The sequence below is a fragment of the Alligator mississippiensis genome, chromosome 8 (assembly GCF_030867095.1).
Source record: "Alligator mississippiensis isolate rAllMis1 chromosome 8, rAllMis1, whole genome shotgun sequence".
Classification (NCBI taxonomy): domain Eukaryota; kingdom Metazoa; phylum Chordata; order Crocodylia; family Alligatoridae; genus Alligator; species Alligator mississippiensis.
The window spans coordinates 3,493,427-3,521,208 of NC_081831.1; the positions used below are offsets into that span (position 1 = coordinate 3,493,427).

Sequence of the window (27,782 nt, forward strand, 5' to 3'; positions counted from 1 at the left end):
GATTCAGTGGGCGCATCTACACAAGATGCTTAATTCCCATTGGACTAATTCTACTAAATATTAGTGGCTGGCAAAAACGATGCTAATGCAGTAGATTAGTCCAATGGCAATTAAGCGTCACAAAAAATGCATTCATCACTAATGCTCAGTAGTGCTGATTCTGGTACATTAAGTTAGTACATGTTACTACAGATACTAAACTTAATATGCTGTAATTATAATGCATTAATGAACGTGTAGACACACCCAGAATAGTCAAGGAGAAGACTTCCATTACAATGGGCTTTGGACACGAAGGGCAGTGGGGGGCAGTAAGTTTTGTTGCTAAAAAAAGTACTTGTGTTAAGACGCAATTGAAACCATATATTTGGTAATTTCTCAATAATAGTCCAATAAGGCATTTTGCTGGTGACAATAATACAAGAACTCTGTTAGAGTGGTCTCCATGTAGGCATATCATAGACCTTTCCAGAGTAGAAGATGGTTTATTCTCTTTTTTTTTTTTCAGATAGGAGAAGCTGAGACAAAAAAAGGCTAAATGACTTATACAGCTACCCATCAAGACAATGAAAGAATCAAGAGCTGCACCTAGTTTTCCAGACTCCCAAGGCAGCACTCGCGTAATGGATCACATTGCCAATTTAACTGACGTTTGGTCGGGTAGTTGGAGCAGTCCTAATTTTTATTAGTTACTGGAACGGTTTGTGTGAAGAACGGGGCCCCAGAATTCGAATTCTATCCAATATTCCTCATTTCTTTTATTTGATCTTGATCCCTGGAGGAAGATGAGCAGCCAAACAATTCTGGAAGCCAGGATCGTCACAAATGAGTTGACAGATGTGATTGTGAAAAATGCAAAGCAAAATTCTTCCTGTTCTTCCAGATCTATGATCCCTCTTTTAAACATGTCACTTGGAGTTCTTCGAATGGGGTAAGGGCAGATCTGTGTTATGTGATCAACTGGAAAACAGAGAAAAATGGTGAACTTTACTTTGTTTGGCCTTGGATTGCATCTACAAGTTAAAATAACTAAAGAACCCTTCCGGTCCTACACCTTTATGAAACTATGAAACTCCATGAATTTTGTACTTTAATCCTGAATTAACCGAATTAAGAAGAGGAAAGCGTAACGCTGCCACATGCCTTCTGAGGACCAGCCTTCATTTTTCCAGAGCATCTCATTTAACCACAGGAATATTTTTTTCCCTATAAAGTTGTATTTAAATATTTATTTTAAAATAGTGAAGTACTTTCATATAAAGACACGGAAAGTTGTTTTAGTTGGCAGGCCTAAGATCAAATAAAATATCTAAATGTGGTTTAGATATTGACATTTATTATTTTTATGAGAAAAAATGCACCCTAAAAGAGGAACTCAAAATATTTGATTATTTTTCAGGGCTGGATCCTGGGTCAGGAACTGGTGGAGGTGTCTCTTGTTTTTCAAGAAAGAAAGGCTTGAAAGATGAGGTAGATAAGCCTTCTTAAGTATTTTGTGTGTACATCAAAATAGATATGCCTACTGTCTTATGTATTAGATATATTAATTATATAAATGATTTAGAATTCTAATTGCCATACATTATGTTAGGTGTAGTGAGCCGAAGCCTGCCAGGCTCATAACCTGACAACCCCATAGAAATCTATTGCTCATTTTTTAGTGAAACTGGGATTCTGCTCATTTCTACAATCTTTTCAGTAGTGAATCAAACCTGGAATGGCACGTGTCTGTGAACATGAAAAGTGACATGTAGCACCAATCCTGGCAGCAGAACAGAATCACCGAAATAAGTTTAGCACTGTAAAGAGGACTTAGTGGGAACGACTGACTCTAATGGCACTCCCTCTTTCTGCTTCACCATCCATCTTTCTGCTAGAATCTTAAAGAAATAGTACACGCAACTTCTTGTGAGCCAAGAATATGCTGCAAAGCCTTGCAGTCACCAGGAACAGACCTTCCTAATGTGATGTCACTTCATATGCTACTAGCTGATTGGTTTCTCACGAGTTACAGTTGTACCTCAAAATTGAGTTCATTTTTTCACCTTCTGAAATTCCATAACATGTAATAACCCTACAATAGTTATTCTGTTCTCATTTACATCTGTGAGGCCCATAAATAACAACCTGATTTCTTCACTGGCTTCAATCTTGATACCATATACTACAAAGAAGGATCAGAGGTGGGGCTGGTCCTGCTTTGAGCAGGGGTTGGACTAGATGTGACCTCCTGAGGTCCCTTCCAACCCTCATTTTATATGATTCTATGATCATTTCCTAATGATGATTTTTTTCCTTCTTAAAGGCAAAGCTTCACATGGATTTTTGTTGATGCTTCCAGCACTTTGTAACACAGAGCATAATTTTGTCCTGATTCCTACTTGCTGTGATACTAATAACTGCTGCAACACAGTGAAGTGAAAAAGAAACTCAGCTAGTTTAATTACAGTTCATTCTTTTTATTTAGGTCAGTTAAGATGTGTAAGTTGTGTCTGCTCCAGGTCTACTCAGATGTGTAATGTCACTGAGAGTTTGGTTTGGAGAGTAAAGTTTGCACCAACGTCTTTAAGAGGGAATTGTGCCTCCCCTTTGGATAATTTTATCTTTTTTTAATTCATATACATTTCAAAGCACCTTAGTGACTGAGGCCAAGTAAAATTTAGTAAATGTCTAAGTGATTTAGGTATCCTAAGTCTATTTGACTTCCCTTTGGATTTCGGTCCCTATCCTCAGAACTATTGCAGTTCATCATTTTGCAATAGCCTGTCTAATATATTCTTTTCTTCATTAAAAATACATGGAAACATGTATTTCTGCTCCATTGAAATCAGGGGCTAGGGATAGAAATGACCTCTAAACTGGTATAAGTGATTTGAAATTGATTCAGATCTGTAATACAACATAAGTTCAGTGCACATAAACCACTTTCAAAATGGGTAAAACCAGTTTAAGGTAAACCTGGGTGGATACAGTATCAGACTTAACTGATTTAGGTTAAATTGGTCTATTGAACTTCTGTCCCAGATCCCTTTCAGATTCAAGTTAAGGCCCTCTAGACTGAAGTTAACTCCCAGTCCCCCAGCATCCCAGGATGCTTTACACTTCCCCCACAAACCCCACCTCAGTGGGTGGGCAGGTTAGCCTTGGCTTAAATTCCACTGAGTAGGGAGGCATACTCTAGTGCCCCCCGGCTTCTGGCCTGGGCCACTGCAGACAGGTGACTGCATTTCTGGAATCAAAAGTGGATGTCTGTTCACTGGCTTATTGGTTCAACCTACACACTTACACTAACCTGCCAAGTTTGAATCGATTCAACCACAGGCTTTTGGATGGTCAGTACTTAGCCAGGGTGTGAAGTCTTATCTGCAGTTGAAGCTTTCAGGCTCTTTTCTCCTGACACCTTTTGACAAAGAGTGACACTTAAGTGTTTGCAAAGAGGCATGAGCTTTTCCTTGCCAATGCTATGACAAGACTGGTCCTTTCTCTTAGCTGGTGTAAATATTGATTGACTTTGCTGGTTTTATCCCAACAGTTTAGCTCTGATTATCCCAGCACATATTTTTTTAACTGCCCCAAATGTCAATTAGGCTCCACCTTTCTGAAGAGCTTGAAGAGCCACAGCAGCATATTTTTGAAACCGGGTTATGTTTCTAATTCGTTCTGCCTGGTGATTCAATGTTGCTGGTTATGCTTTAAATCATTTACTCCAATAAATGTGACAGCAAATATGGCATAGTGGTAGTGTCCATGATGAGACATAAATTAGATTGTAGGGGGTCTGGCTTGTAGCTATGTCAGAAGTAGGCTGGAAATCAACCTGAACTAACCACCACAGCTTCATTAAAAGCTTGAAAATGCTGTCCTTGTCTGTTAAAACATGTTGCATTTCAGTGTTCAGACAGAAAGGAGATTCATAGTGTTAATCCTGCAGGACTGCAGACTCCTAAAGACTCTGTAGGAGTCTTCGTTCTGGAGGAGACTCATTCTGTCCGGGCTTTCTACATAAATGTTTGTGTGCATCTTTGGGTGACGTTAGGAGTATTGGTCTAACAAGCTAGTTTCAGTATGACAAACGAGTGAGCAGGAGGCCTGAAAAATATCATAGAAAAACTATTTATGTCATTTAAAAGAACATTTTTTTTGCCTGCTTTTTTATTGTATAGAAATTACCTTGAGAAGTGAAACATGGCACCTCAGAATTCAAATGGTATCTTTTTTTTAAGGAAAGACCTAAAAACATTCATCTCTGTACATGTGATAGCATATTTTCAAGCTCCTTTTGCAATATCACACATTTTTAGTGCAAACTATGTAGCTGAATGGTATAGCTAGTGCACCATTCAAGGGAGGCAAATTTATTTATTCATATTTAAAGTTACAGGTGTATAAAAGAGGAGGAGGCAGTTGTAATTCCAAATGCTGTTTAGCCTCTTGTAAGTAGTGCCATTGTCTCAAATTAATTTGTTTTCTTGATCTCTGGAGGAAGTTTGGTAATATGAAAATAAAATAACTAGCTGAAGTGGTGATGCACTATATGGTTTCTTTTAGTCCTGCATATATAGCCATCAATAAGAATCTCTCAAGGGTTTTTGGAATACAAACTCCGGGTCTATATACATTGTGTATGAGCGTGTATATTATTTATCTTTGCATTAGCATCTCTTTTATCCAAGACCACTGAAGTACTGAGTTTTACAGTTTTAAATTGTGAAAGAGATTTCTTTAGAAAATTGGACCAAATTCAGTCACTGTTGTTTGTTTGGGGGTTTTTTGTTTTACTGATCCTAAACTGGTGGTAAAAGAAGAATAAGGAGGAAAAAAGACTTTTCTAAACTGCACAGACCTTTTGAATTTGAGCTTAACAGAATCGAATATCTGTAAAACTCCAGACATACCAGGCACTCACTTAAAATTCAACAGCATGTTGTCACTTCCATGATGAAACGGAAATCTGAGCCTGATGGTTGTACTTCACAGGAGAGGCCACCAAATCAAATGCTAACAATGTCTGACACGCAAAGCAAACACAGCTTCCAACGTGTTTGTTGCAACAAGTGGGGCTCCAAGCCTGGAAGAGGGTTCTGCGCATTGGAAAACTCTAAGCAACGTGCCGTGGCTATGATTAATGAAGAAGTTGACTTGGAACAGTCCAGCTCAGAGGGAGGTGGCAACCCAAGGAATTCATCATAGAAAGCTGTAAAACAGGACGTTAAAACAGACATTGGGTTAAAATATACAACTGAAAAAAAAAAAAGTTAATTTGTTTTCATCTGCTGGTTACATTCCAAAAGGTGAAGTTTGTTTTTTCCTTTTGAACCTGCCCTGGAGAGGAGACACGCACCATATGCCACCAGTGGCCCTTATACAGAGAACTCTAACAAGATGTTTGCCAGAGTTTTGTACTGTGTTCACCAAGCCCTTCCTCCCAGCCCCATTTCAGGCTGGTTAGTTGAAATTAACTTCGGACTGGAGAAAAAAGGTGCTGTATGAATAGGCCTTAAAAATGAAATGGCCATCAATCCACCCAACTGGGAAGGCACAAGGAAAACTACATGATGGCTGCTGCAGCAACTTGCATGGGTTGGGTTATGGTGTTGTGTGTTGTAGTTGACTTGGTTGGATTTGTATTTGATACTCCCCTTCCTCCCCAACACACAGAGGCCACAGCAACATATCTGCTTCTTCATACATGTATATATTTCCAGACCAGAAAGCACCACTGTGATAATATAGCATGACCTCCTGCATAACGCAGGACAGAGACTTTCATCTAGCGATTTCTACAATGAAGGAGAATCGTTCGTCAGTGCCCTGTAAGTGAATGGTGATCCCAGTAAATTGGACTTGAACTACAACACTACATGCATGCTATATGCTATTGGTTATAGAAGTCAACGCCATTTTTAATCTCTCAAGGTCCTTAGCATCATTGCAAATCCAGAAGCTCCAGGAATTCAGCCTTTCAGCTGTTGGCAGAGATGCAGTCAAACTTGTCAAAGGCTGAATACTTGTAAAGGGAGCCAAATTTAATCAGGACAATAATGCAAAGCATAGCGTAGACTTAAGCAGCAAGGTTCAGTCTGTCATTTTCTATTAGTCAATAGCTAAAATAGAATAACTCCCCTATGCCGCTCTGTGCTTTTCAAACATGCCCTGATTGTATCCTTCCAATACAAATAAAATGTCATATTGTGTCAGTTGCTGAGACAAAGTTACAAGAAGACACCCCTCCCCATTCTCTTCCTTCCTCGTTGTTTCGGTTTAGACAAATAAAAAGTTCCATTTGTCCAGTTTGTAGCTCAGTCTTCCGGGTTCTCTCAATAGTTAAATCATCCATGATTAAATTTGCTGGTCCACTGCAAAGTAGTGAATTTCCATATCCAAACTGAAAGAACAGTCCATATCGCTAATTTCTCCATTGGTTTCCACCTTTGCAAAGTAAGCATAAAATGTTGCTTTCCTGACTTGAAAGCCTTTTAAACTTGTTTTTTCCAGCAAGAAGATGACATGAGGCACAAGCCAATCAAACTGGCACATCCAGATGCCTAACTCATTGAGGCTGGGTTTCAGTCTACAATTTGGGGAGAACTAGATTAGGGTGGGTGTCATGTTTGCTGGTTGTGACCCCCTGAGTGGGGATCTTGCGATGCCATCCACTGACAGTCTGTCCAGTCCTAGACTGTGATTGGTTAGTGAGAATTTTGTCATCGTGAAGATGTATAAACTTTCCTGTCTTACCATCAGTCAGTGTTTGCTGAGGCTCTTGTCTCCTCCATGCTCTGAAAAAAGAGCAGAAAGGCACCATATAATTCTTTGAATTCTGGAGACCCTGTTTCTTTTTCTTCTTCTTCTTCTAGACTCAATGAAATGACTTCAGTGGTTTTAGATCAGGTGCCTGTTCTGAAATGAAGATCTGCACTGTTGGCCAAGAAGCCAATGCCTAATCTGAAACATGTTCTTTAAAAAAAAAAGCACATGGCTTAAACAGATGCTTAAGTTCTATTAACCTTAATGGAAAGATCTCATGATTAATAAAGGACACAGCCTGACTCCTTTTGGTTAAAATAAAATGTAAAATGTCACTTTACATATAGAAGTAAAAAGATAGAAGAAAAGGGTTGATAAGACGAAGGAAAGATTGATGGGTACATGGTTGATAGAAAGATAGGCAGATGGGAATAGGTGTAATACTTATGGAGGCAAAATCTGTAGTCCAAACAAAGGCAAAATACCCTTTGGCTACCATGGGAGTTTAACTGTTGAAAGGACAATAGCATCAGAGCTTTAATATGTTAAAATGGGGGTCCTGGCACTCTGTACTCTGGGTGGGCCCAGAGGGTCTGGTATCCATTAGAGTTCAACATTTAGCCGAACCAAAAGATTAATTCTTTTGCAGGAACTTAAGCAAACCAATAGCAGCTGAAAGTTAATCAAGCCATGATCCTCACAATCCTCTTAATCACAGCCAGCTGCTACTTAAAGCCTAGAAGGAGCAACATCCCCAGGGCAACCATCCTAGGGGGTGGGGAAAGCAAGTCCACGAGAGCACCCTCTCTTCTTGAAGGGCATTAAAAAGTTAATAAAATAAAAGTTAATGCCTTCAATCAAGGGAAGTTCTGAAGCTTCCAATATTAATCTCTTCCCGCCTTCCCCAGCTGCATATCCCTGGAAGGCATTTGATTTGTACTAAAATATTTGCTCATAACCCAAGTTTCCTCCATAGTCCATGCAACAGTCGACACTTGGGTGTGTGTCTTTTTTTATTTTTTTGCTTTTGCATTCCAAGTGTCTCTACAATTTTAAAACATAGTCCATGCCAATATAATTTACGTTGGCTGGATATTCTTGTCTTCAGTTTCTTTTAAGTTGCCCATGTCAGTCTCTTGGTATAATATTGCACCTAGTTTGACAAATTTGTTATTCTCTGTTTGAACTGGATTCTTTTTCAGGGTCTTTAGCAGCATAGCTGCCCATTACGAGGCCTTTATAACCTAAGTACATTGCATAGGCCCCATGACAACAACTTTGAGTGCCTTACAATCCCTAGCATGTTAATCGTCACAAGATGCAAAGGAGATAGAGAAATGCTGTTATGGAGGAAACGAAGTCTTGAGAAATTAAATGATTACACATGTCCACAATGGACATCTGTGGCAGAGCAGAGGTTTAAACCTGGGTCTGCAACATCCGTCAGAGATTCTGCAAGGGCCCTCATGCCACCTTTCCACAGATACGTCCTGTGTTTAAGCTGTTGTAATAATGAGATCATCTGTTACAGCTAAGAGCCACTGGGCACGTCTACACGAGACTCTAAAAGCACAGTAGGCTAATTCTACTGCACATGAGCACATTGCAGCAAAAGCTATGCTAATGGGCTAATAAGCAGTAGAATTAGTCTACTGCGCATTATTAGCGTCATGTAAAAATCGTGCACCGGCACTACTGCACAGTAGCCCCAATTTTGGCACTAAACTGAATGTGCTGTAATTAGGGTGCATTGATGCGTGTGTAGACGTGCCTACTGTTTGAAACATAGGGTACTGTGAACACAGAGAAGGTAGAGGACTTCAGTTGTAAGTGTTAGGGGTTCCCTTTAATTAATTGAGAGGTTGCAAACTTATTTATGAAAATGGGATTTAAATCGAGTCATGCCCATAGGGTTTGAGAAAGAATGGGCTGACCAAGCACCAGGAGACACGTCCCTAGCCAGGCATGGCTGAGAGCAGAGGCAGTGACAGCACAGTAACAAAGTGTGTTGTAGGAGTGCTCACACCTGATTAAGCTAAAACCCTGGGGCCAGGGATGGATGTAACATGAGGTACAAATTTGTTCCCCATGTCATTTTTTATATAAAAAGTTACTTGATTCATCATCAGATTCAGGAAGGAGTAGGGGTTTTTTAAATTTCTTTTTCTTACAGAAAAACAGGGATGCCATCAAAGGTACCTCAGTTTTATTCAACTATCTGTCTCATATTTAACAAGTCTGTATATATATATATTTTTTTTAACTACAAGCTACGGTCAGCAGCTTAATGCCACTGTTTATTATCTTTGCCGTGGCAAATACTTTCCTTAATATTTGGTTTTCTAGAGTGTTCCACCATTCACCGCTTAATGTACGTACATTCCTGCATGTAAAAGAGGCAGCAGATTGGACAGGCCACAGACTTTTAATTTTTTTCTTAGTACAGGAAATGTCAAAATTTTAAGCAAATATATTTCCATGAAAGGAAAAACACCCAGGCAATCCCATAAACATGCCGTTATGAAGGTTTCTGCCATACAATTAATGTTTTGAAAATACGCTGGCTCACATTATAAATCAATTGCAAGGTTTTAACTTCATAGATTTAGTGTTACATTTTAAATATGTTTATATCACTTGAAGTTTGTTGGTAAACCACTAGCAAGTAATCTAACTCTTATGCTGGCAAGGACCTAAACTAGAATGACCTAATAGGTTTTTTTCCATCTCTACTAGGATTTTCTGTAATATATTTTGATGGGTTTATCCATGTACTAGGAATTTTCCACTTGAGTAAAGCAGGAACCATTCGAAATGGACACATTAAATTGAAATGTGTAAATGCAGGGCAAAAACCAGAATAAGTGTTCTTTCAAGTTGTTTAGAGAGAGTCATTGGACGCTTCACTTCTTCACATTGTTATTCCTGTTATCCCCCCACACCCTCACCCACAACAGTGGTATACCTCTGTAGGGATCTGCATTCTGAACATCTTCATTCCCAGAGGTGAAACATCTGCAAATGAAATTATGATGCAAAGGTTTCTGGTGCTATGACATCATATTGTTGTATCCAATCTGCTGTCAGGATTCCTCAATTTCTTCATCACATCCTAAAATAAGGGTGCCCAGAAGCTGAAGTTTTAGTAGATCTCCTTAGTGAAATGTTTTAATGTAGTGGACGAAGAGGAGACTTGGGTGCTGTGTAAGATGCATCTTTAATAATGACAGTCGCCTTTGCTTCCTTTACTAAGACTGGTGCAGAAGTGACACGTCCAGAAGTGACCACTGGTCCAGAACAGACATGTCCAGAAGTGATCACTGGTCCAGAAGAGACAGGTGTAGAAGTGACACATCCAGAAGTGACCACTGGATCAGAAGAGACATGTCCAGAAGAGACAGGTGCAAAAGAGACTGGTCCAGAAGTGACCACTGGTCCAGAAGAGAAAGGTGCAGAAGTGACCCATCCAGAAGTGACCACTGGATCAGAAGAGACATGTCCAGAAGAGACAGGTGCAAAAGTAACACATCCAGAAGTGACCACTGGTCCAGAAGAGACATATCCAGAAGAGACTGGTCCAGAAGTGACCACTGCAGCTGTAAAGCTCTATCCTGGCTCTTGCCTGATGTAGAAACCCCTTTAAATCAGGTGCTTGAAAACTTAAACATGGCAATAGCAACATTGACTAAAATATAATTTTAAGGATTTAATGATAAGCACCTGAGCAGTTCTGGGTTACACTTGCACCATACGAAACCTGTGGGATGTTAAACAGTGTTCAGGCTAGAACATGCTGTGAGCAGTTGCCCATCAAGGGCTAATACTGTTTCCTGCCTGAACAGCTTTGACTTGCCCCTAAAAGGCTGGCAAGCAGGGGTCTGGCAAGGAGCCAGGGCACCTGGGGCCTATCCCTGCTGTGGGTGGATGAGCAGGGTGGGGGGTACCTGGGATGCTGGAGGACTTCAAACTGCTTGTGTGATCTCTGTGGAGTAGACTGAAGTTACCCTAACATGAGCTAGGTAGTACAGCCCAGGGTTAACCCTCACCTGAAGTGGCATAATTTGGAAATGCTCAGAAGGTACTTGTAATGTGAATGCCTGCACATTAAAGCTCATGAACTCTTGCTAAGTGCCTTTAGTATGATCTAAATGTAATGCATAACTGTACCTTGAGTCTCTGGATCATAGGCCAGAATAATCTGAAGGCACTGGCCGACGTCATTGCAGAGCCACTGGCGGGAATATTCGAATGCTCGTGGCGCACGGGCCAAGTCCCGGAGGACTGGAAAAGGGCTAACGTGGTCCCCATTTTCAAAAAGGGGAGGAAGGAGGACCCGGGCAACTATAGGCCGGTCAGTCTCACCTCCATCCTTGGTAAAGTATTTGAAAAAATTATCAAGGCTCACATTTGTGAGAGCCCGGCAGGACAAATTATGCTGAGGGGAAACCAGCATGGGTTTGTGGCGGGCAGATCGTGCCTGACCAATCTAGTCTCTTTCTATGACCAGGTTACGAAACGCCTGGACACAGGAGGAGGGGTGGATGTCGTATACTTAGACTTCAGGAAGGCCTTCGATACGGTATCCCACCCCATACTGGTGAACAAATTAAGAGGCTGTGATGTGGATGACTGCACAGTCCGGTGGGTGGCGAATTGGCTAGAGGGTCGCACCCAAAGAGTCGTGGTAGATGGGTCGGTCTCGACCTGGAAGGGTGTGGGCAGTGGGGTCCCGCAGGGTTCGGTCCTTGGACCGATACTCTTTAATGTCTTCATCAGTGACTTGGACGAGGGAGTGACGTGTACTCTGTCCAAGTTTGCAGATGACACAAAGCTATGGGGAGAAGTGGACACGCCGGAGGGCAGGGAACAGCTGCAGGCAGACCTGGATAGGCTGGACAAGTGGGCAGAAAACAACAGGATGCAGTTCAACAAGGAGAAATGCAAAGTGCTGCACCTAGGGAGGAAAAATGTCCAGCACACCTACAGCCTAGGGAATGACCTGCTGGGTGGCACGGAGGTGGAAAGGGATCTTGGAGTCCTAGTGGACTCCAAGTTGAACATGAGCCGGCAGTGTGACGAAGCCATCAGAAAAGCCAATGGCACTTTATCGTGCATCAGCAGATGCATGACAAATAGGTCCAGGGAGGTGATACTTCCCCTCTATTGGGCGTTGGTCAGACCGCAGTTGGAGTACTGCGTGCAATTCTGGGCGCCACACTTCAAGAAGGATGCGGATAACCTGGAGAGGGTACAGCGAAGGGCAACTCGTATGGTCAAGGGCCTGCAGACCAAGCCCTACGAGGAGAGACTAGAGAAACTGGACCTTTTCAGCCTCCGCAAGAGAAGGTTGAGAGGCGACCTTGTGGCTGCCTATAAGTTCATCACGGGGGCACAAAAGGGAATTGGTGAGGATTTATTCACCAAGGCGCCCCCGGGGGTTACAAGAAACAATGGCCACAAGCTAGCAGAGAGCAGATTCAGACTGGACATTAGGAAGAACTTCTTCACAGTTCAAGTGGCCAAGGTCTGGAACGGGCTCCCAAGGGAGGTGGTGCTCTCCCCTACCCTGGGGGTCTTCAAGAGGAGGTTAGACGAGTATCTAGCTGGGGTCATTTAGACCCAGCACTCTTTCCTGCTTATGCAGGGGGTCGGACTTGATGATCTATTGAGGTCCCTTCCGACCCTAACGTCTATGAATCTATGAATCAGTGCCTGGCAGGATCAAACACCTAAGTTAGCTGGTCTTACTGTGGTGCCACAGTGCCAAGTCAGTGAAGAGTTGAGTCTCTTTAGGTGTGTGTACCATGGAAAAAGCCACATTTTCAAATAACTCTATATTATACCCTACCAGAATCTGGAAGGGACCCAGTCTCAAGGAAAATGCCATCAAATCCCTAAAGGATGCCAACAAATTTGATGGAAGGAAACTTGAAAGTCTCATAGCTGAGTCTATAAGAAGTTCATTGCCCATTGCTCTCCTCACTCGTTGCATTTGTATGGATATGCTAGCCTGAAAGGAATGCTTTATATCCCTTGCAGTTAATTAGTCTATTTAATGACTGTTTAGACCAGGCCAGAACTTTACATTATAGGGCTGCTGTAGTCAAGAATAGGGCATCATTAGGCAATGAGCAAACATATAGCACAAAGATGATGCTGAAACTATCCAGGACTTCACTAACCAGTAGCCGATTCCCCAAGCACCCAATCTTGTACTGGAGGGGTGCTTGCTGGAGTTTAGTAAACCATCCCAGTATCCATAGAAGATAACATGGTTGCTCGGTGTAAAAGTTACATGAGATCAGATGGGAAAGTTTGACACTAGTTTTGCAAGGTCCTGGTGCCTATCTTCAGCAGAATAAAAGGGGGGGAGGAGGGGGAGGAAACCAAAGAACATCCTTAAAATGTAAAACATCTTGCTTTTTTAATAATCCCATGCGGTATGTTTTCACTTTAGCAGTAATTGTATTTTCTTTTTGCGTATTTTATTTAACAACATTGCAGGGCCCGGCTAATCTGTTCCATCTGTCGAGAGGGTTAGCAAAGTGCTGAGTAGAGAAACAACTGCCTTTATCGAGCTGCTGTAGCTTGCAGAAGCAATATAACACCCTGAATTATTCACACTGTTGAACCACATGCTAAGGTACCATAGGCCTTGCCATCTCTGGGACCAGCAGTAGCCACACTACAATCCCAAAGAATATGGATTTATGATTGAAACACATTGATATGATAGTAACAGTAGGATGACAGAGAAAGCTTGGGAAGGGGTAAAAATGATTTCTAAAGCTGGTAGGCCCTCAAGGCTTTCAGTGGCTTGATTTTATTGTACATGACAGCTTTCAGATTAAAGAGTCCTGTGTCCAGATTAAGTGACATAGTAATTACCTTGCCTGAACTTCTGTTATGTTCCAGGGTCTTTTAAACTGATGCAGTGTGAAATACAGTATGCTGGATAATACCAGCCCTCTGGACTTCATAATGGCCTATAGCTAATGATCTCAAAGTACACTTTATGAATGTGTAAGGCTACGACTACTAGAATGCTCTAGCTGCTTTATATAATACTGCACAAAGCAGTTGTAAACCAACCACTTCAGCTAAATAAATTATTGCTTTTCTTTGCTAGAGTACTGCAAAAAAGCCCAAGTGTACTGATGAAGCTGATCCTCATAATTAAACCTTGAAATGTTCTTGTGATGTATTGTAAGGTTAAAATGGAATAGTAACGAGTCACTGATGAAATGCAGCCCTATGTGGGGAGGAGCAGGACAGCTGTTTAGCATTGCACAGTAACACAAAGGTGTAGGACAATAAGTGAAGATTAAATCGGGGGCTCCAAAGGTTGCAGAGACAGGAAGAAGGTAAAAAGCCTTGCCAAAATGTGAGCCAGTCATTGGAGTTGATAACTCTACTCTTCATTTAAGTCCGAAAGTAATTTAAACACATACACACATATACACACATATATACACACATATATATATACACACACACATATACATATATATACACGCATACATACAGACACATATACATATATACATATAAATTACCTGGTGCATAACTGAATCTTGACCTCTCTATACCTTGGAAAAGTGATCTTGATTGAGGGAGACATGGAGATTCATAAATGTTCAGGATAAAGAGGAAACATGTATTGTGGCAGTTTGATTTAACAGCAGTAGCCAAAATCTAGCATCCAGTGATTTGCATCTGCTCAGGAGTTGAGGTTATTAAAATAAATCCCTGGGGGAAGGAATTAGGGGGCAAAGGGTCGAATGAACCAGTCAAAGAGGTGTGATAAATCCATGTATAACATTAGTCTGCAATTTATCATATGATTACCATGTCTACATACATGAAAAAAAAGATTTTTTACTGCCATGTCCAGGGTTTGAACATTTTGCTTCTGTAGACGATCCAGTCATCCTGTTACATCTGTATATATTTACAGTGGCATCTTGTTCATATATGTTCAATTATAGACAGGTTGAATGGCAATCAACTGAATTAAAAGAAAAGGAAAAAAATCCTTTGGGTGTGCTTGTAAAAATTCAGGGCCAGATCTTCAGATGATGTCAATCCATGCTGTCCCTTGGACTTTAAGGGAGCTGTGTAGATTGACTCTGGTTGAGGATATGATCTGCAAGGCCCACTTTGTTTGTCCTTTACTGGAATGGATCTCCAATTGGGATCCATCTGGTAAAAGCCCATCCTGGCAGTCCATGGCAAAGAACATTTTAAGAACCAAGCAACAGTAATATGAAGTCATGGACTCTACCAGATGGGTCCCAGAGAGGATTTTTCTTTAGAGAAGTGGTCTGCAGAATGGAAAAGCTGGAGAGCCCCCCTGAAAAATATACTCTGACCGCCTAAAGCAGAATTATTTGGGTGGTGTCCCGGATACTGCTAAGCAACTCCAAAGTGCAGACTAGTGACAGACTAGTCAAGGTGGGCTTGATTGTCTTCCAGTATCTATAAGTGCATCTAAAGGAAGTTAGAAACGGAGAGCAGAGAAGTTGCAGAGACAAGCCAGTTTAAGCTCCTTTAACAGCTCCCGAACTGCGTATCGTCTCCCCGCCAACATTATAAAGTGAGCCTAAGCCCCTTCTCACCTAGCTCCCATGAGAGAAGAAATTGATTTCATATCACATTTCATGCTTCATTTATTCTGCCTCCCCAGAGAGAGGCCCCCATACAGTAACACAAAAGACCTCATTTTTATTTACTGCCCATCTACTTGTCCCTTTGTCGAGTTGCGGGAAAGCGAACCCGTGTGCAAAGCCGCGGATTCAGATTGCTCAACGAAGCTTGCCCGCTGGATGCTAGCACAGTAAATCATGCCTGACAGACTATTGTTGCAGGGGCTTTTGTTTTGTTTCAAGTGGTGTTCATTTTTTGCTTGGGATGGTGGTATAACACTCGGGCAAAAAGGGACGGGGGAGTGAGATGTACATGTGGCACAATGGAGGGACGCACTGGCATTGAGCCCCTCCCCGTGGCAAACTGCATTGAGTCTTCACATCCTTTTTCCCCGATTATCCTGTGCCTCCAGATATGCTAATGAGTTTGGCATCTCCTTAATCATAACCCAGCAGGGCAACAAGTGAAACAGCTTCAGGCTGCATTTCTACTAGGGTTGTAAATGCTGATTAAAAAAAAAAAAATCCATTTAACATGTTGCAATTACAGTGGTTAAATGATTAATTGATATGGCAACCCCTAGCTTGCCCCATGTGGGGCTGCTCCAGCCCACCCTAAGAGGTACCCTGCCTGGCATGGCACTAGCCGGGCCACCCTGCCATACGGCAGAGACGGAGCGGCTCCGTGGCAGGCAGCAGGGGCCTGCCCACAGCCCAAGCTGCTTGTGGCAGGCGGCAGGGAAGCTGCAAGCGGCTGCACCAGGGTTCAAGGAGCTGAGCTATAGGCAGGGCTAGGTTAACCCTTTAGTGGGCCCTAAGCAAACAAACTCATGGGCCCCGGGCCAGTCGAGACCTCCCCACTCCCCACCCTGGTATTGCTGCCCACGGGGAGTGGGGCTTGGAGCTGCCACTGCAGCGGTGGGACCAGCAGAGGGGAGGGGAAGGAAAGGGAGGTGGACGGGGCCATTTGCTCTGCTGTTGCAGAGGGAATGACCAGGGCCCCCTACAGCCCCCTAGTTTGCCTATGCATTAACCTGGCCCTGGCTATAGGTACTCGTCTCCCCTCCCGTCCTCCTTGCCTCCCAGTACCCCGCTGCCTCCCAGTTCCTGCTGGGGCACCGCACGGCTTCCTTTCCCTGCTACACTGTGCCCTGCTTCACGTTAAATGGTAACTGGTAAGCTATAACCGGTTATCACTGGGCTTCCCAGTTAAGCAATTAATAGTATAAAAACAATCGTTTAACTATTCAACTCCCTAATCTCTACCTCATCAGAGGATTTCCCTTCTCACGCAGCCCTGAATAGACATTAGGGCTGGAAGGGACCTCGGAAGATCATCGAGTCCAGCCCCCTGCCCAAAGGGCAGGACGTCAGCTGGGGTCATAGGATCCCAGCAAGATAAGCATCCAGTTTCATTTTAATGAATGTTATCCATTATTCAAGGTCCTTTTCACCTGATTCACAGTCTGCTCCACCTTTCTGTTTTGATTTAGCCTTCCAAGTCAAGTTGTTAAAGCTCATCATTTTAGGCCAAAAGATCCCATTTCCCACTGCTGACTATGAAGGTTTGTATATGATGCTCTTCTTTTCCTGGCAGCCTGGCATGGGGGATTTCTCTAGACCCCAGTGGCATCATTCTTTGCTCATCCAAAGGCTAGAGTCAAAAATAGAGGATAAAAGGAGTTCCCAGGATCTGAAAAGTATGAATCACCACCGCGCTCCAAAATTACTTGTGCTCTCTTTTTCCGAGGAAGGAAAAGGATGGTCTACATACAGTAATAATATCAAACTATTTGGTACCTAGGTTGTAAACATGTTGCATGCCGTGGCTTCTTGGACTTACGCAGCGATGGTGATGGTGGGAAGAAAACTCCCAGCCTCCTCAAAGTGAACAGATCTGTCTTATGTGAGCTGAGGAGCAAACTGTTGACATCTTGTGCCTTTTCATATGCACTTGTGCAGTTCAGATACTGCCCAGGAGGAGGTGTGGTTTGCATGCATATTAGCCTGTTCATTATAATAAGAAAGTTCCAATATAAGAGACTGACAAAATTGCATATATGCAATAAAAAATAGCTTTAAAGAAAAAAAATGCCTTCTCTATACCCATCAACATGATTAGAGTTTGTCTTATGAACACCAAGGTATATCTCCTAGGGTATATATAGTTACTTTCTAAAGTACCCGTTCTTCACCTGGGTTGTTATTTTTGTAATTGTAGAGTTTTTATTTTTATTTTCAAAGAACTTAGTACAACATATTTAGGTCAAAAATATTGTTCATTTTTCCAGACCATAGTACAACATATTTAACATTTAATATTCAACATGGAATGAAAAAGAAAAGTCAAGTGTCAATGTAATAATGACAACTGGGTTGAAAGAAAAGGCAAGTGTCAATATAATAATGACAACTCAGTTGACAAAAAAGGCAAGCGTCAATATAATAATGACAATTGAACTGAACTCACTGCACCCAAAATGGAGCGGTACCAGTTTGTTATCTGAGAAGCAAAGTAATCCCAGTCGCTGGAAGCCCCAAAAAGGGTCAAGTGAAAAATAACCCACCTGTAAGTTTTTGGGGTGGTATTCAGTGATTTTGGAAGGTTTAGAGTAGATAGGACCAGCCATTCTCGAGTTATAAGTGAACAGACAGACAGACAGACATACACTTCATTTTATATAGAATATGGGAGTGCTTAAAGAGGCTACCAGAAAGTTTAAAAAGTGACATCATGGGGCTGACAGTTAAAACATTTCCACCTGCCATAAAAAAAAACCAACTCAGTGAATGTGCAAAAATAATTTCTTGCATATAATATTCATGAAACACTTTTCTGCTGGTTTTGAATGAAATACTTCCATCCAGGAAGAGCACACACCAACTGCTGAAGCTTCCTTAGCCTGACGAAGGGTTTTTGAACCCGAAAGCTTGCTTAGTAACTATTCTCCAACCATTTGGGTTGGTCTAATAAAAGATATCAAATTCACCCAAGGAACCTTGTCTGCCTATGTCCTTAGACCAACACGGCTACAACCTAAACCCCTGCATACTTTGGTTAGTGCGTTCAAAATATATTTTAAGGGTTTTCATAACCTCCAAGTGTTGGTCATACTGAAGTCAATGGGAGTTTTAATAGTGCCGTCCCTGGGGAAAGAGTTAGGGCAATACTGAGCATTTTGGAAGCAGAAACCTGTGGGTGTCAGGATGAAATGAGGGACACCGAATAAACTGAGGATTGTGGCTGTGTGCATCGATATGCACGTGTGCTCTCTCATAGAGCTGAGCCTTGTTCCTTAAATGATTTCAAAATATGCCCTGAGTTGAGGCTGAGAAGTGAGGAAGGCCAGCTGTCAATGGGAAGATATAATGACTTCCCAAATGTGTGGACAGATTTATCCCATGTTTGCCAGGCTATGAATTAAAATTTATAAACTTTGTATGAGTCCAAAATAAACCAGCAGATGCAGATCTTCTTTTTTTGTTATACATAACCCTAACCTGGGATGGACCTAAGTTTTGCAGAGGGCACTTGCCTTTATTAATTAAATTCAAATATTAGCACTGACGGGCTCTAACTTGAGTTACAACTGTAGCCCCTTCCTCTATCGTTAAGGAAGTGAATGCAGGCCCACGGGCCCAGGCGAAGTGCTTGGAAGGTACAACGGGGCAGGAAAGAGATTTCCATCCCACAAGATGTTCTGAGCTTTCAAATATTTGACCTGTCCTGAATCAGGATGAAGTCAAAAGCTCAAATACTGCCACAAAGCAACAATCTGAGAAATGCATTGGATTGAAGCAACTACAAAAAAAAGTTTGTTTCTGTTTAAAACTATTTTAGCTCCTTACTAAACTTTCTAGAAGGGGAACGCTGTTGCGAACCATAAAAGTCAAACCTTTTTTAAAAAATAAAACTTATTTTTGATGGAAAGGGTGGTTGAAAGTGCCCCTTCCTCGTGACTGTCTTCCATTTTAATGAATCATCATTTTCCAACGGGGTGAGGGGACTATTTCATTGGAAAAGTCATGACCTGCCTCAGTTGGGAAGCCTAATTGCAGTATTTCAGGCAGGCCATCAGGGTTTGGGGAAGGGAGGTGTGCCTTATCAGGAGCCTGAATATTTCTTCCCCCTGCCCTCACCCCTGGCCGGCACTATTCACCAACGACATTGAGCAAAGAGAACGCCTAGTAAATGAGACCCGTTGCAGCTGTCATCTAGTGTCACTTCTTTTTATCCTTCAAAATAAGGGCAATTGGTTTTGAGCAGTGAAAATACTGCTGATTTAGAAACAATTATTATGAGGTAATGCCTGGAAACAAAGGAACAGGGTGAGATCCTCCTCGAATTAGTTGTTGAAGTGAATGGCTTCGCTGACCACGCCAGGCTTGGTGGTGGAGGATGCTACAGCAACTGGATGCCACTGATCTTGTAAAAGGGCCAGGTGAGGAATAGGACATGGCACGAACCCCCCACAAAACGAAGGGAGCTGTCGCTTTAAGTGGGAGGCAGAAGGCATGCACCCACGTCCACTTGAGGACGGCATTTGCACAGATGTCTCAGTTTGAAGGGACCCAGATCTTGGCTTTCGTTTTCTACACGCAGATGTTCATCTGTATCCCATCTGATACGAATATTTCTCGTCTGTTTTCTTGGCTTCCATCTCCTTATCTCGGCTGTGTGTCCTTCCTCTAGGCCGGAGGCCAAAGTCACAGATGTGCAAGAAGGGAGAGAAGAAGCAGGGCATGGAGAAGCTTGCTCTCAAATTTATCAACAAGTGCTTGACGTCCCCACGGCGCTGTTTATTTCCCTAAAATCCCACCTGAGTCACTGGACATTTTGCAGCCAAACTGAGTTGGGAAGAAAGCCAAGTTGCTAAGCAGGACGATGCAAGGCGTTTGCACCTTGGATGAGCCACCCGAAGGAGTGGAGCATATAACAGGAGGCTGCTTCTCAATGCAATTGTTTCCTTCCATTTGCTGATCTGTGATGGCAGGTCTTTGTCATTCACCTGGATGATCTGAGGCATCGTGCAAAGTGCATAGCATCCAATGATGCTAAAGAGATAAGCAAAAGAAGCAATGACCAAAATGTATTCGATGGACCTCTCTTCTCATATGTACTTCATGCATATTGAAGGATCAAACAAACGATGAACATGCTGATCCTATGGGTTTATAACATTGCACGCACAAAAGAGGAGGTTGTGTTAAGGCCACACTAAGCTACGGAAATCTTAGAAATGATGACTATAAAAATGAATATCTGTGAAAAATTGAGTAAAAAGCAAAAAGTGTTAAAAAAGTGAAAAGTATTATTAATATACTGTGTATACTAATATAATAGAATACTAAAATAATACATATACTAATATATTCATATACTAATATACAATGTATATACTAATATATTTTTACTTTTTAGCAGGTTTTGCTTTATAGTCAATTTTTCAGATATTCATTTTTATAGTCATCATTTCTACGATTTCTTTTATTTCCAAGTTGCAGCTGGGAGAAATCAACATGTTTCCTTTTTTCCGCCAATTTGAAAAATCATATTTTGTTCCCATTAATCCAGGACTATCTTTCGATTCTCAGCTGATTTTTTTTCCCCCCAACTTTTTGGTTTTCTGACAAAACCAGGTCCATGGAGGAAAAGATAGACAGACTTATCCTCCCTAAGTCTGAACAAATGGATAAAACACCCTGACTCAAAGCTGTAATCCATGCCTGCCTTAGTGATTGTTGGCAAATCACTTCCTTCTCTACAAATTAAAAAATAATGCTTTTATTTCCTGGGAAGCACTTTGAGATCGACAGACAAAACATGTCGTGGAAGAACTAGATTTTGTTATTATAAATTAACATTGTCAAACCTCGAAGAATCAAAACTCTTGCAGTTCTTCCTGGAGGAGAAAAACAAACAAAAGCAAAGCAAAAAACAACCCCTCCCCAAAAAAACCTTGTTGCGTGCAACTACTTTACCCGGGGGACGGGGACGAGAGACGGGACACAAAACATTTGGTACCAATCAATAAGCCCCCTACATTTGCTGTTTCAATTCCTGTGCAGATGTGCAGTGTTGTTATTCTAATAATTTCCTGTGGTGCCCCCTTTTTCGGTAAACCTCTACGCCAATTAAAATGTGATCCATCACCGAATGCTTCTGAAGCAAAGAGGAACGTCCAACTTTCTGATACAGCCATGCAAAATCCCGGTCAGTCTAAAGAAACAAGCAAACAAAAAAAGCAGCAGCATTCACTTCGCCTGAAAAAAGAGAGAGAGCGAGCGTGGCGGAAAATGTTCTTTTGTGTAGTCTTGTGATAGAAACCGAGTGGGGGTTTCTAGGCTATATCCACAGACTTCCGCTCGGTAAAAGGTTGATTAATAAATGCATCCAGCTTCTTGTATTGAAATGACAATGTCTGGATATTTGGCTCTAGGGGGACAGTGTCAGGGATTGGATGGCTCAAGCAGATGCTTCTATGCTTTGGCAAACAGCTAAATCCAGCTTCTAGGCAGCCGAAAGGGAATGCCTGCCTGCCTTTGTTTGAGTGGAGGACAGCCAGGGTTTTTAATTGTGCAGGAGACACAATCATGCTGCCGGTGGAAACGCCAGGCCTTACAGTAAATAAAAGGTGGGCAACTCAGCCGGGGTGTGAAATTTGCAATCTCGTTAAAGGCAGGAGGCTGATTTGTTCCCCCTCCCCGTCTTGGAGGATATGATCTGCTCTGTAATGCAAATCAGCATCACGCGGAGGGCTTCTGTTTGTATGCAGCACACGGCTTTGCCACCGAAGACACTGTGCTTTTCTGGTTTGCATTTCTAGGCAACGTCTCTGCATCGCTGCAGTTAACATTCAGCGCGGAATATTTTGTAGGAGCCTAATCCTCCGTGGCCTGAAGCATCTCCTGGGATGTACTGAGCACTCATGTCCCTGTGAGCGGTTTCAGCACCTGACTGCTGTGTGCTCAGCAGACACGAGTGCCAGCGAGCGCTGGATGGGCACTTAATGACGATTTTTGTCTTTTTTGCCAGAACAGAACAAATGAGTTTAGATGGACCTGTGGCTCTGCAACAGACATTGCATAAACTGCTCTGACCCAAAGCAGTTAAATGTGATACTACATTCAACCAGGTTTATCTTGACCCAGTTTCAGCCATTTGGAAACTGGTTTATATGCACTGAATGTTTGCTCTGTTACAGGTTTAAACCAGTTTCTGATCACTTAAACTCATTTATGTGTAATATCTGTCCTTAGCCTTGCTGGGAAGATGGTGAGCACAGGCCCCAGATCAGCGAGTAACCAGGGCTCAGACTTTAACCTGGTTGTCCCACAGTCCAGGCCCTAACCATTAGGTTGTTCTGGCACCGAGCTTTCAGTGTGGATCCCTGTGCTAGACGTTCAGAGTAAAACAATCAGAGGGAATATAGCACGGTGACATCTTGGAGTGGGTGTGACTGCTTGCAGCTGCACAAATAGTCCAGAGGAGAAGATGGACTTAATTTGGCAATATTTGGAGAATGGGGAGTAACAGGCTCCCGAAACAAGCCCAAGGCAAAAGAAAGAGAGGTCAACACATCACAGCACAATAATGACCAGAGCCACAACTTCACAGAGCTGCAACTTGAAGAAATTAAGGGAGCTGGCCTTGGCCATAGGATTGCTTGGCAACTTCTGACCTTTGCCATATGGACCAGATGGGGCAAGCAGTGGATCGGATTGAATGGTATGGGAAGTCGGGCATCCAAAATTGGAAGCAAAGTACTCAAAGAACTGAAGCAGCAAATGCAAACCAGCAAGTCATGTCTAGGGGAAAAAAAAAAAAACCTCAGCAATGTTTCTTGAGCACAGCAGATAGCAGGAAAGAGGTTTCTGCTGGAACGTCCCAGAACGGCAGGGACTGGAAGGTGCGGGAAATAATCGTTTCACTACAACATTGAGAAAAGATACTTTTGGCCAGTTTCCCCCTAAGGGTTACATGCTGCAGCCTACATAAAGGCCCACGAGGCATCTCGTTTGCTATATGCATGATGCTGCAGACTCTTCTTCCAGTTACACAGGGTCATTTTTGAATCCCCATTTCAAAACCTTGCTGTCAATAATGCTCTCGTTCCCGTGCAGCGTGCTCTGCAAAGGGATTGCTCCGTAGGACATTTTAGATGGGAACGGCACTGTACGCCTGTTTTTGCAATCAGTGCAGAGTCCTGGCTCAGATCCGTCCTGAGGACCATAGCTGATTTCCACAGCTGCCAAAAAGAAGGGAATCATTTTCAGTGCAGTGCTGTAGCAAGCAGATGGACAGTTTTTATATGGTCCAGCATGTCAAACTGGAGGCAGAGCAGGGCAGCAGATTTTATAATAGTCAAATTGTAAAGCTGTTAAGATACAAGAAAAGTGGAGAAAGTGGGGTTGTAGGGAACTGGAAGAAAAGTCCACAGAGCCTAGGGGAACTAGGACAGCATCTGATGGGGCAGAGGCCATTCAAGAGAGAGGAGTTAAAGCCTAAAGAAATCATCAGCCGTGGTGGGGCTGGTGACTGGTCACTGGAGCGGGAGGGAGGGTAGAAAGAAGGTCCAAGTGTGATAAAGCACTAAATCATTTGGACAGCAGAAGCAGATTGAGGAACATATGGAAAATATATGGCAACCCTTGCCTGGGTTGGTAAAACTTTAGTCCCCTCCCTGTTTCCTTCTATCTTTAGGTCAATGGGCGTGTGTAGACAAAACGGGGGCCCTGAATTGAAGCGGTGGGTTTCTTTCTATCTCTAGGTCATTTGATCGGAGTAGGTGGGTGTTACTAGAGTGGTATGTAACGGCACATGATGGAGCTCCTTGTGCAATTCCTAATTTTCCTAGCAAAAGGGTGGCTGCAAGTGGTCTACAACGGACAGTTAAATGTGGGTATAGGAGACACATAGGCAGGCCTTCTTGTTCAACAAGGCCTGCCATTTTACTATCAGATCTTACCGCTAAAAACATGCTCTCTCTGCAACTAGTAGGGTGTGGGCTTCATTTTCCTGTTTAATACACAACCCCGAGCCTAGTGATACGGTAAATTTATAAACCTAAATGGTATCCCTTAGTCAGTCAGCTTCGCTTGCGTGTTTTCATTTCTTATCCTATTCGTTCAAGCCTGGGAGGTAGATTTAAGCCCACTGGCAGGTAACGGGCTGATGCAATTGCACACTGAGGCCCTTTTACACCTTCCTGTGAACATAAAGGAGCCTTTGCAATGGGAATACATTGCAGATTAGTACCATCTCGCTGTCTCCCTCGGCCTGCTGCAGCCTGCGTGCTCTGCTCCCCATTCGGAATAAAGAGAGCCATCAATCTGCAAATGCTTTGCTTTTATGAGAGAGTCCAAAGCGGGGGGACTGGGGCAGGGGCGGTTGCCACAGCAGTTGTGCTCGACGTCCTGCAGGCCTTCAGCTGAGGCAGTTGATTTATTTATTTATTTACTTACTGGCTCCTTTCCCCTCGCTTCCAACCCTAGTTTTAAGGCAAGACCTTGTGCCAAGTCTATTTACAGAGTTCACCTTGGGGGTCGTGGGAATCCCAGCTCACACGCAGCTGACAGTTTTACGCTCCCTCCTTACTTTCACGGAGACCTTCTTCTCCCTTATCTTCGTTGCAACATCATCTGTCTTTTTTGTCTTTATTTCCCAGGTCAAGGTAGGAAGGAAGTGGAAAATGCACGTTCTAGGAAGGGCTAAATGCCGAAAAGGTAGGAAAAGTATATGAAAGAGCAAAGCATTACCACTTATCGTTTATAAATCAAGCCACCTATTGGGTATGACTATACAGCATAAGGTAGTGCAGCCCCAAGCTGTCCAAGCTAGATCTGGACCTGCTAGTTGTAGAAACAGGGGCAGCATACCCATGTCGGTGCAGCGCTCGTGCACGGGGAGAATCCCACTTGCTAACTAGCCCTTCTAGCATCACCATCTCTGGCAAGCACTGCCCTGAGCTTTATAGACTCAAATCAGTCTTCAGCAAACTCAATATTGTGCTCACACGCTATTTCAGGATATCAGCACTGCATGCGTGCCCCATGTGACGATGCAGACTTGGAGCTATATGACTGGTCTTCCTAGCAATTTGCAGACTATTTTATAACAACTGTATCCTGAAGGCAGATAGCTAGATGCGTTTGGCCTCAGTGAGCCAGAGATCGACACAAACTAAGCCCCTGTCTGACAACCAGCTAACGTTGTGGAGGTTTTCTAGTGACCAGCCATAGAAATGAATGGAAACTATAAAGACGTTAACATATTTTCAATCTTGGCTCCCATCTGCCTCTATCAATGTGTACTTCTGGTGCTAGTGGTGCAGCTGGTATAAAACTGCAGCTCTGATGAGCTTAGTGGAGATAAGCCAATTTATGCCATTTGGAGATCGGGCACATTCAGAGTCATCGTTGGCTGTTTTGGGGGGTGAAGGGCCTTTTTGAGTTTCTGTTCAGTGGTAGTAATCAGGAATGACCAGTAAAAAATCAAAGGATTTGCAAAAGTATAACGTGAGTGTGAATCCCATGTTCTCTCTGCAACTGTTAGGGTGTGGGCTTCATTTTCCTGTTTAATGCGCAACCCCGAGCCTAGTGATACGGTGAATTTATAAACCTAAATGGTATCCCTTAGTCAGTCAGCTTTGCTTGGGTGTTTTCATTTCTTATCCTATTCGTTCAAGGCTGGGAGGTAGATTTAAGAAGCTTTGGCTGCCGTGATGTGTCATCATCTACTATGAAAAAACAGGATCCAGTTCATCTGCTACTGATTTGCATTTTGGACAGCAGGGAACATTTAGTGGGAGATTAGTTCACTCCAGGTCACCACCTCATCCCCACTTCCAAACGAAAACCATTTGATGAATGAGGAGACACTGCCTTTTTCTGGCTTTATCCCGCTTTTATTTTATTTTATTTTATTTTTTATTTTATTTTTATTTTTTTGCTTCCCTTGTTGCTGTCACCAGCAATATATTCTACAGCTTGTCATTTTTCCTCCTTTTTCACAGCTTTCAAATCTGGGCAGCAAATTGTAACAGTATTAGACTGAAACGCCTCTTCAAATTACTGGAAGAGGATCCTACTGACTCACGAAGGCAAGTGGCTCATTATCTTGCCAAGCAGACGTGGTGCTACGGGGAGGGAGGGAGGAAGGAGGGGTGCACAGGGAAGGGGCTTTGCTATGTGACTTCTTTCATTCATTTCTTTCTTAATGAATCAAACCCCTGAAAAGGGAACATACCCTTAGTTATAAAACATTTTTTAAAGCTGCATGGGAAAGACAGCTGCTCACAAATGGTGTTAAATGAGGATATTGGGATTGAGATTTAAACCTGGGTCTTCCATAGCCCAAGCCAATGCCCAATGGGTCTTCCATAGCCCAAGCATGCAACACCTCTTCCCAAAGATCAGATACTGGACATGGTAACACCATCCTGTCTTTGCAAACACTTTTTAAAGGTGTTGTTCAGGTTTTTTTTTTCCAGTGTGGAATGAAAACGAATTTTAAAACCTGTCACCAGACAGAAAACCTGCTGTCCTCTGGTTGGTTTGGCCTCTACTAGCACAGAAATCTGCCTGTTCACTTGAAAAAAGAAAAAAAGAAAAGTAAATACAAACCCATTTTTATAGTATGTTAATGTTCTACCTTTGATAAGAAAAGACAAATGATGAGTCTGGTCAGAACTTTAAAAACACACATGTAGCTTCAATTGATATATATGTATATATGCAGATCTATCCACCCATAATATATTCCATATGGAAACAGCATACTGGATTCTCCCATGTATCGTTCAGGAGATAGTTTGTGCAGATGGCAAATTCAAAACACACTGTGTCATGGTGCATGAACACAGAGGTGCTGTCACAGTGCTTGGAAAAACGGCAAGATTGACTGTATAAGAATATGTTATTTCTTCTATTATCCTTCCGCATAAAAATGTCTCCTTCCTTATGAGGGTGCATTCGGTGCTCCTCTACGCTTCATCGTACATGCCACTCCTTTCTCGGAGCAGATTACCAGGTTATATTCCAACCCTTTGCAAATTGGGAAGTTGAGGCACGGAGGAAAAGTCACTTGCCAGTGACAAATGGCATGTCATTTGCAAAGCTAGAAATGGGGACCGGCGTCACAAAAAAAGACAATTGTTCAGCTAGCACTAACTGTCTTCTACATTCCCCCACCCCGAAGGATGGTGTCCCGCAGCGATCACTCCCACAAGAATTAGAGGAGGTGCTGGGGGGCGATAGATTTGGCTAATTTAATCTCACATTTATGGCATGTAATGTAACTAATCCAAGAAAAGGCCTTTCAGAGGATCTATTTACTGAGCTCAGGCGCAATGTGGGGTCAAACTGTAAATTGTTCAGCAGGGTTTGTTT

At 42.6% G+C, this 27,782-nt stretch overlaps 1 long non-coding RNA gene across 1 annotated transcript in view; it reads left to right on the forward strand.

Annotated features, from left to right (window-relative positions):
* Positions 1–10,870, forward strand: part of LOC109284837 (uncharacterized) — a 46,985-nt gene extending 36,115 nt beyond the window's left edge. The window contains exon 3 of the long non-coding RNA XR_002092448.2: positions 509–10,870. This is a non-coding gene — a long non-coding RNA (uncharacterized LOC109284837). The remainder of the gene's footprint in view (positions 1–508) is intronic.
* The last annotated feature ends 16,912 nt before the right edge of the window (positions 10,871–27,782 follow it).